Below are 8,689 nucleotides of genomic sequence, written 5' to 3' on the forward strand. Positions count from 1 at the left end.
GGATCCCTGAAACTCTAAGAAAAAGACACACAACTGTTTGGGTGGGGTGAACTGACATGAGGGAACTGTGAACATTTGAAGAAGACTTGTTTATTAATTTACCCTTTTCGTTTAGTCACACAGTGTAGAAATCAAAATCTCACAACACCAAATACGATGAATGCCCTAAAGTGCACAATATTTCCAGTCTAACAAGCAGTAGTTTGCTATTGCACAGCTAGTGATCCATATTAACTTATGAATAACTCGGAGCAAAGCCAGCATGTTCGATGAAGCCACTGATGGATTATGCGCGGTTTCAATTAGTTTACATCCGGCTTCTTCAAGAATACCACAAAACGAAATAACTCAAACGAAAAAAAAAAAAAAGACAGCAAGAAACTTTAAATGAAGCATATTTGAAATATTTTACATTTTGAGCAAAAAATGGTTTTTAAATATAGTTAATTCATAATTTGTTTTTCATTTTCAAAACAAAAAACGAATGAAGGCATCGTAATTCGCTTTTTGTTTTTCAATTTCAAATAAAAAAATGAATGAACGCAACGTACACGGACCCTTCTCACAGTGGAGTAAATTAGGCAGAATGCCACATTTATTTTTCCTCTATAATTCCTAGTAGTCCAGTGGTACACTGGCTGTTCAGTGTTGCAGGATATGAGCATATTATAAGAGTCACAGGTTTAAATCCCAAAACAAGCTCCTCAGTGATGCCTTCATGTAGACGAAACATATAACTATAATGATGAGTAATGAGCAAAACTCAGAGTCACTTAGGATAAGAGCATATACAAAATAACAAACTACCTTTGATTGCAGTATATTAATGCTTTATCAGGTATGCTTTTTATTTCTCTGGCAGGAAGCATGCATAGAAATTTTATGGGCTGAATTATTAAGTGCTGATGACTCTATTGATTGTTCCCACAGCTCTTGTTTGTCCCACATTAACAGCACTATATGTGACTTCCCATATGAGGCTGAGAGCCAGCTCGTTCAAAGGAAGTCACACTTTTAAAAATTGTGCCCACTATGTCTGCTTTTATTTATAGATCTTCGTTGTGAAACTGCCCAGAACCAAGTGCCTTGCTTCAAACAATATGCCTTTCGTCAACTAGACCAAGTTAGTCATCAATAGATATATTTGCGGGAAGGATTCTCTCAGGTGATATGTGTCCTCCATTCATCTTGGATCAACCAGATTAGCCGCAATGGAATTAGACAGAACTGTGTTCCTTGGGATTTGCCTGGATGAGTCATCGTGGTTTCATGCTTCGTGATGTTTCTTGATGTACTTAGACCATGACAAGCGAGCGTCCTCTTTTTTCCTTGTCTTTAAAAGTCCTGAGAACGTGTGGCTAATTTTGGAGGGACCACAAGGATGTCTACACTACTTTCTGGAAAAATCACATGTCACAGCATACTCATGGGTTGCATGGTGGTCAGGGCTCGGGCTCACCTCCTTGTTGTATGCTTGCATATGGTAGAAAAGAGACTACGAGTGAGACTGTTGAACTTGTGTGAGCCAGCACTTTATTATCAGAGTCCAGGCACATTGAGAGACGTTGGTCATATCTGCTACCTTCTACCATCTCTCTTCTCCTTTCTCTTCTGCTCATATGCACTCAGTATCATCACTTAGGCCCTTCCACACAAGACAACACCCCCTTTTTGCACTGTAACAATATTGAGTGATGACCACATGTCACAATCACAATGTTTTCAATATCGCATGTGAACTGTGGTAGGTGAGGTTGGATATGAGTCATCGCTCCAGCCTGCGACACACAGCAGGAGAAGCCTGCCCCTAATCCAAAATACTCATAGGATGTTATTCGATTAGGACAGATTAGCATTAACACAGGTGCATATTAAAACTGCAGGTGGCTTTCTACGTTTTTGTAGCAGTCACAGAGCTTCTTAATGTCACCGCAATAGCTGCACCTGTCCCTTGAAGCTCTACACAAACATCGTCAGGGAAAAGGTTGGAGGTCCACTTTCCTGCTCCGCCTTGCTGTTGGTGCTAGTTCAGAATTGCTCCCTGCTCTTCACAAGCAAGCAAACTTCCCCGAGTCCATTTGGATTCTTCCTCGGATGGGCTTCATTCCCAGTGTTAGTGAAATGGTTTGTGACGTGGACCCAGTTTAAGTCCCAAGAGAGCCTCTTCTGTTGTACTCTTGAAAAACTACTTTAACTGCATGTCTCCGGTAAAAGTATTCTGCCAAATAAATTAATGACATTATTACTGGCTGCAGATGAAAGTGTCACATATATGATTTAAGGATTCTTTTTTGGCCAAATGCAGTCAGTTTTGTTGCAGTTTGTCATCTCCAGGTCAAGCTAAAGCTCTATTGATGTCGAGGACCATCCCCATTTCCTCTTTATTAATATTAATCCAAATCAACCGGCACTGGTACGTTTTGTGTGTGGGGTGATCTGGAGTGTACTTTCTGTTCTGAAAGCTATTTTAAGCAGCAGTCATGGTGGTATGTGTGAGGAATACTGCGGTGCTTTACACTAGAGCAGTGACAGTCTCTCCATGGCAGTTCATTCCTGTAAGTCTCACAGTGGCTAAGTTCATGGACATTTTAAAGAGTTAGTGTATGCTTTGCAGAACAGTTCAGAGGACAGAATCTTCCCGTTACACCGTTCCCCATACCCTTTACCACCACACACATCCTCACAACACAAAGAGGCCTATATTTATGGTGTGCACATTTACATTTATTCACTTAGCAGACGCTTTTGTCCAAAGCAGCTTACAACAGATACTATGTAGTGTTACTACCCCTCACACCTATTCACCAAGGTGACTACATTGCTAGATACACTACTTACAAGGGGTTACTCATCCATGCATCAGTGAAACACACTCACACACTATGGGGGAACCTGAACAGCATGTCTTTGGACTGTGGGAGGAAACCAGAGCACCCAGAGGAAACCCACGCAGACACCGAGAGACCATGCAAACTCCACACAGGCTGAGCAAGGATCAAACCCACGTTCTCTCGCACCACCCGGGCACTGTGAGACAGCGGCGCTACTCGCTGTGCCACCGTGCCGCCCACAGAAATGATCCCTGCCCTCTCACCGCACACTTTTCCCGAGCACCACATTTTCCCAAACACAGTGTGCTCCATGGTGATCTTGAAGGGTGGAGGCAGAGGCAGAGGAGTGGAAAGGACAATGAAGGGTGGATTCTGTCTCTTGCTGTACGTTTCCTTCGCCACCCAAACATCTGCCTGGATGCTGCACTACTGTGCTCCCCACTCCTCTGCCCTGACCTTGCCGCACCTCATATCCCATAGTTTATCCAATCCCCTGCCTCCTGACATGGCACTCTCGGGAATTTTCACTATGTCTTTTTTTGGTGGATAGTGGACAACTGTGAAAAAACTGCTGAGCATTTGTGATCCATCCCTCTCTCACTACAAAGTGCCTCAGACTGTCAGTCACAGGGCTGGCTACTGATCACTGTGTTTTTCCACATTCCCCACATGCCTCACTGTTACTGTACACTTCTTCTGCCCCTTGCTCATGGCTCACCGCCGCAGTTATTTGCCTTAGCTTGGCAATGGCAGTCCATCCAGCACGGCTATTATTAGAGGTACCAGGGGGTTCGTTTCTCAGGAATATTTGATATCCGGAGGCACTCCAGAACTTTTCCGGTGTTGGCCTGAACCTCTTTTCCCTTATGAGAGAGAGAGCTGGAGGCAGAGGACTGTAAATGGTTATGCATGTATCGTGCCTTGGGGCAGCATGTAATTTTCCTCTATAGAGAGTTACAGTGGTTTGTTTAGGATCTGCATATAAAATTAAATATTGGCTCTGATTGCTTCATGTAACAGTAAGTCTAGTATGAAAATGCACTATTAACACAAACTAACTTTATTGGCCAAGTGTGTTTTGTGTATACAAGGAATCTGATGAGGCGGATGCTTCTTCAAACACTTTTGACATACAGAACAACATCAAAACATGCGTAAGAGCATTAATACCGACAAAGTACTGTACCTTACATTCTGAAGAAGATGCCATGCATCAATAGTATAGTCAGAACAATCAGTACAGTATGAATACTTGGCCCTATGTCTATGAGCATACAGTATATAAAGAAGACAAGCATATAGATGGGAGTAGCAGGAAGACAGAATATTAAAGTTGCAGTTGTGTTAGTTTGTAGGTAAGTGCTGAAAGCGGTGTTTCATTCAGACAGTGTTGAATGCAAAAAACCTGATTTTTGTACCTAGTTTGTAACACTGGTAACTTTCATTGTAAATTATACATAACTACATAATAAAACAAAAACAGTAATATAAACAGTTAAGTGACCTGCCTCAACTGCCAACTAGTTTCTTGGCTGAAAGTGAATCATAAATGCTTTAAATATTTAGGGTGATATTTGTTTCAGGAAAAAAAAAAAAAAAAAAAAAAAATCTTGTAAGTATATTACTTAGCTGTTTAATGTCATAAGCAGGGATATATTCCAGACTCTGGCAGAATCAGTGTTTGCTCTTTTTCATTGTTTCCCGCTGCCCTCAAGACATACATGCTGGTGAGAAATGGCTGCAGGAGTTAAGCCCTTGCTTAAGACTAGAGGCCAATTAAGATTTTGTGCTCACGGTAATCAGCTTGTGCCAGAGAGAAAGTGTTCCAGAGAAATGGAGGTTTCTATTATTCAATTCACTCCGGTCTAAATTGCAACGTATACAAGCTTTCCCACAGCAGATGACTTGTCCATGATACTGAAGGTAGCTATATTTTGGAGCCAGCATTGCTCTAGCATATCAGGATGTCCGTTACATTCCCAGACACCACTTTCCTGATCTCCAGATTGAGTAGCAGTAGGTTGGCAACGCTGACAGTCCTGTGTATAGAATGTCTGAGAGACTCCTTGGCAACTGCGGATAATGTCTGCTCTTGTTTTCAGATTGGGGGGCATGTTCTACTTTTTGCACTTCTTAGTGGACCAAGACTGACTACTCTGCCTCATCTGCTTGCATGAGAGGCCACTGCTTTTTGAGGTCACACCTGTTTGACGTGTTGAACCTTAAAGACAGATGCCAACCTCGCTTAGAGACACAGCTGGGCTCTCCCTGTAATTGTGGGTAAAAGCACAGCAAAGCACATGCAACAAAACCATCATCCGCAAGTATGCGGAAGCACAAGCCTCCCACTCTTTGCTTTTACTTCACTAAAAATGATTCTCAGCTGGAAGTGGCTGTGATATTTATGTATTGCTCTGGAAGAGCCATGCATTAATGTCAAAAAGCTATGAGACACATTCTGGAATCTGCCCCTTCAGTCTATTGACAGGCAAAAGCACAAGCAGTAATAATCAAATACCGTAGTCAAAAAAATGACACCATGCCCAAGAGTCCACCTCTTGAGTCTGAAAAAGGGAGATGTTAATTCAATATATAAAAGAATAATCAGCATGCTGTTGCTATTTTTTTCAATAGCCAAAACCAGCAGCCACCCATGACAGAGAGATTAGTCTTTTTTTCAAGCCACCTGTGGCTCGGCTGAAGGGCACTGGCAATGCGTGAGTTTGCCTGTATTCTCTGTGTCTGACCCTCCTCCGCACTTCTCCCACCCTGCCCTGCCAGTAAACAGCCTGAACTTTTACTGTGCTTTTTATCCCTAGGGTTGTGCTGCACATTTAATAGCTTTCCGAGTTTAAAGCAGGCTGAACTGAGGAAGGCTGCATTCAAAGAACACTGTCAGAATATTGCAATGCAGTTATCCTAAACAACTGGAAAAAATTCAATTGCACAACGTCAAGGTACCCTGCCTATGCTTGGCAATCAAACCACATGCTTTTGCCTATAAGCTGAATATGTGATGATGTTTGCAGATTAAAATTCAGGTACAGGGAACCTTCACATTACCATAATGATTCAATTCAGCCACCGGTGCATTTTGAAATAGCATATTGTGAGACAATTAATGCATTAAATACTATCAATTGGTTCCCAAGCCCAAAAATACGAGTTTGTAACCATACAAAGAAACCATTTCCAGCTCTAAGAACAAGTTTGCAACCATATTAAGATAATAAAACAATAGTAAAAAAACATTAACAAAAAATAACCAGATGAAAATGTTAGCACAGCAGACAGCAGTACTGTCTCACAGCACCTGAACGTTATGACAGAAAGCAGCTTTGATTGCAACACAGTCTGTGCAGAGTTTCCATACTCTCTACATGCTGTTGTGTGATGATTGTTGTTACATGTAAAATTAAGCAATAAATCTAATATTAAACTTGAATATATTTCAGTAAGGGCACAGCCGAAATAAATATACTGTGATGCCATCGTGATGCAAGGGTTTGCTCAGGTGAGGCCTAAACAAGGTAAAATATCCACAGCAGGGAGTGATTGGTAAATTTTGAAAGAACTAAAAAATGGGTCAATCCAATGCACAGCCCTAATCCTGCTCACAGGGGCTTCTGTTATGTGAGGTTTTTCCACTTCAGGCTGATTCCTCCATTAACTCCCTCCAAACATAAATAGGGGCAAAAATCATATTACCATAATGAATCTTCTTATGAAAATCTTTCCCAAACAGAGTGACTCAGTCAATTTCTCTGGGCCTACTCAGAGAAATGTCACACATACGCACATTGTCCCAAACCGCTTATCCCGAGCGGGGTCGCGGTGAACCGGAGCGTAACCCGGCAACACAGGGCACAAGGCTGGAGGGAGAGGGGACACACCCCAGACAGGGCGGCAATCTGTCGCAAGGCACCCCATGCAGGACTTGAACCCCAGACCCACCCAGAGTAATTTCTTTTTACATATTCACAATCATAGACATCTGGATCATGGGATGATTAAGATCCAGGGAGGGTCATCTCTGTCCTTCCTAAAATTCATCCCTTACAAGAAGGATAAAAATATTCTACCTGCAGTTGATGTATTGCAGATCATAAAGTGCAGTTGGAGACACCAGGTTTTGGATCCCACCTCCTGCTGTAGTACTCTTGACCAAGATACTTACCCTTAATTGCCATTTTACTCTGGAATCTGATATTGTTCTGGCTGTAGACTGCAAAGACAAGAGAGTCTGCCTGCTGGAGTTCCCCAAGGGAGGCCACTGTTACTACATGAGTTCTGTTGTCCATATGGGGTTCTGCAACATGTCATGCACCAAAAATGACATTTTGGGATTAAAATTTGACATTGAAGTTGTCTGCAGTAACCAAACTCTGGCCTATAACCGTCATCATAGACAAAAATGCTTCCACTAGGACTCCTCAATTCTGTTCCAATTTCTCCACGGGCCTCTGGAAATGCCAATCTGCTATGCAGAAGGCTGGCTTCATCCTGGAATATACTGCTCACCTCTCACTTGATCTCCTGACCTTGAAAGCAGCTATGATCGTCCCAGAAAATACAGCATCCCCTGCAGCTCTCTCCATCATCTACTTCTTCTCTCACTGCCCTCACCCCATTGGCAGAGGTGGAAGCACAGGTCTGCTAATCTTTCCCCAGAAGCAATATTCAGGTCTTCCTCTCCACCTTCCTGATCTGTCCTCCATTGAATTCAGTGGTGTCTCTTTCACTGCCCTGACCACTTTCTTAGTGATGATTCTCCACCCATCACCCTCCTGGCCTTCCTGGAACATTTCTGGATCATTTATATCTTGTTGAGTTCCCTGCCAAAGAAGAATACTCCATTGATTCTCCTGGGTAATTTCACCCTACATGTCAAGGGAATTTGTGCAAGCATCCTTCTGTCATCCATTCTTTGACCTCCCTATATTGCAATCCTCGGCAACTGTCAAGGTTGGTAATCACCTTGACCTCGCCTTCTTGACAAAACTGTAACTATCCTGTCCTCTCTGTCGCTCTGCTTCATGTTTCTGACTCTTTCTTTATCTCCTTGAAGCCTTGCATTAGTACTACAAACTGCCTCTGCACCCTCACTGAAAGTCTGCTCTTTCCTCTCCTCTGTCAGACTGACCTCTTTTATCCTCCCCTGCATAGTTCTCAGCGCTGTCCACAGAAAACACCAGTGTCTTCCTCTGAAGCCTGTCTTCATCTTGAGACTATCTCTGTACTCTAACATCTAGACCACCATGGCCCATTTCAGCCCATAGTTATCAGATATACTTTGTGCCAACAGGACCACACTCTGTGCAGCTGAATGATAATGGCTGAAATCAAAAAGTCTCACAGACTTAGCAGTTTACAAGGAGCTCTTAACATCCTTCTGTTCTACTTTTTCCTTAGACAAAACAACTAGATATAACCAGCAACTAGATATTTGGCTGTGTGGAAGCACTTGTTCAGGTCCTGAAAGGCTTGCAAAGCTTTCGGGTTCCACGTAAGACGTTTGGGGACCATGAATCAATGTGGATAATTGTGCTGCAAAGCTGCTAAAACCTCTGATGAAACATGTATATAACTTGTCAAAACCCAAAAACCTCTGAATTTCTTGTACTGGTTTTGACTGAGGCTAAAAACCACAGCCGACATCTTTTTTGGGTCCATCTCAGCCCCCTTGGGGCTCAGCAGAAAATCTAGGAAGTCCATTCTGTCCTGATGAAATTGACACTTCTCATCTTTGAATACCAACAAATTGTCTATTAACTATTTTAACTATTTTTATTTTTTCTCTTAGATGAGCAACATTTTCCATAAGGAACTAGAGAATACAAGAAAGTCATCTAGGTATA

The sequence above is a fragment of the Scleropages formosus genome, chromosome 21, assembly GCF_900964775.1.
Source record: "Scleropages formosus chromosome 21, fSclFor1.1, whole genome shotgun sequence".
In the NCBI taxonomy this organism is placed as follows: Eukaryota; Metazoa; Chordata; class Actinopteri; order Osteoglossiformes; family Osteoglossidae; genus Scleropages; species Scleropages formosus.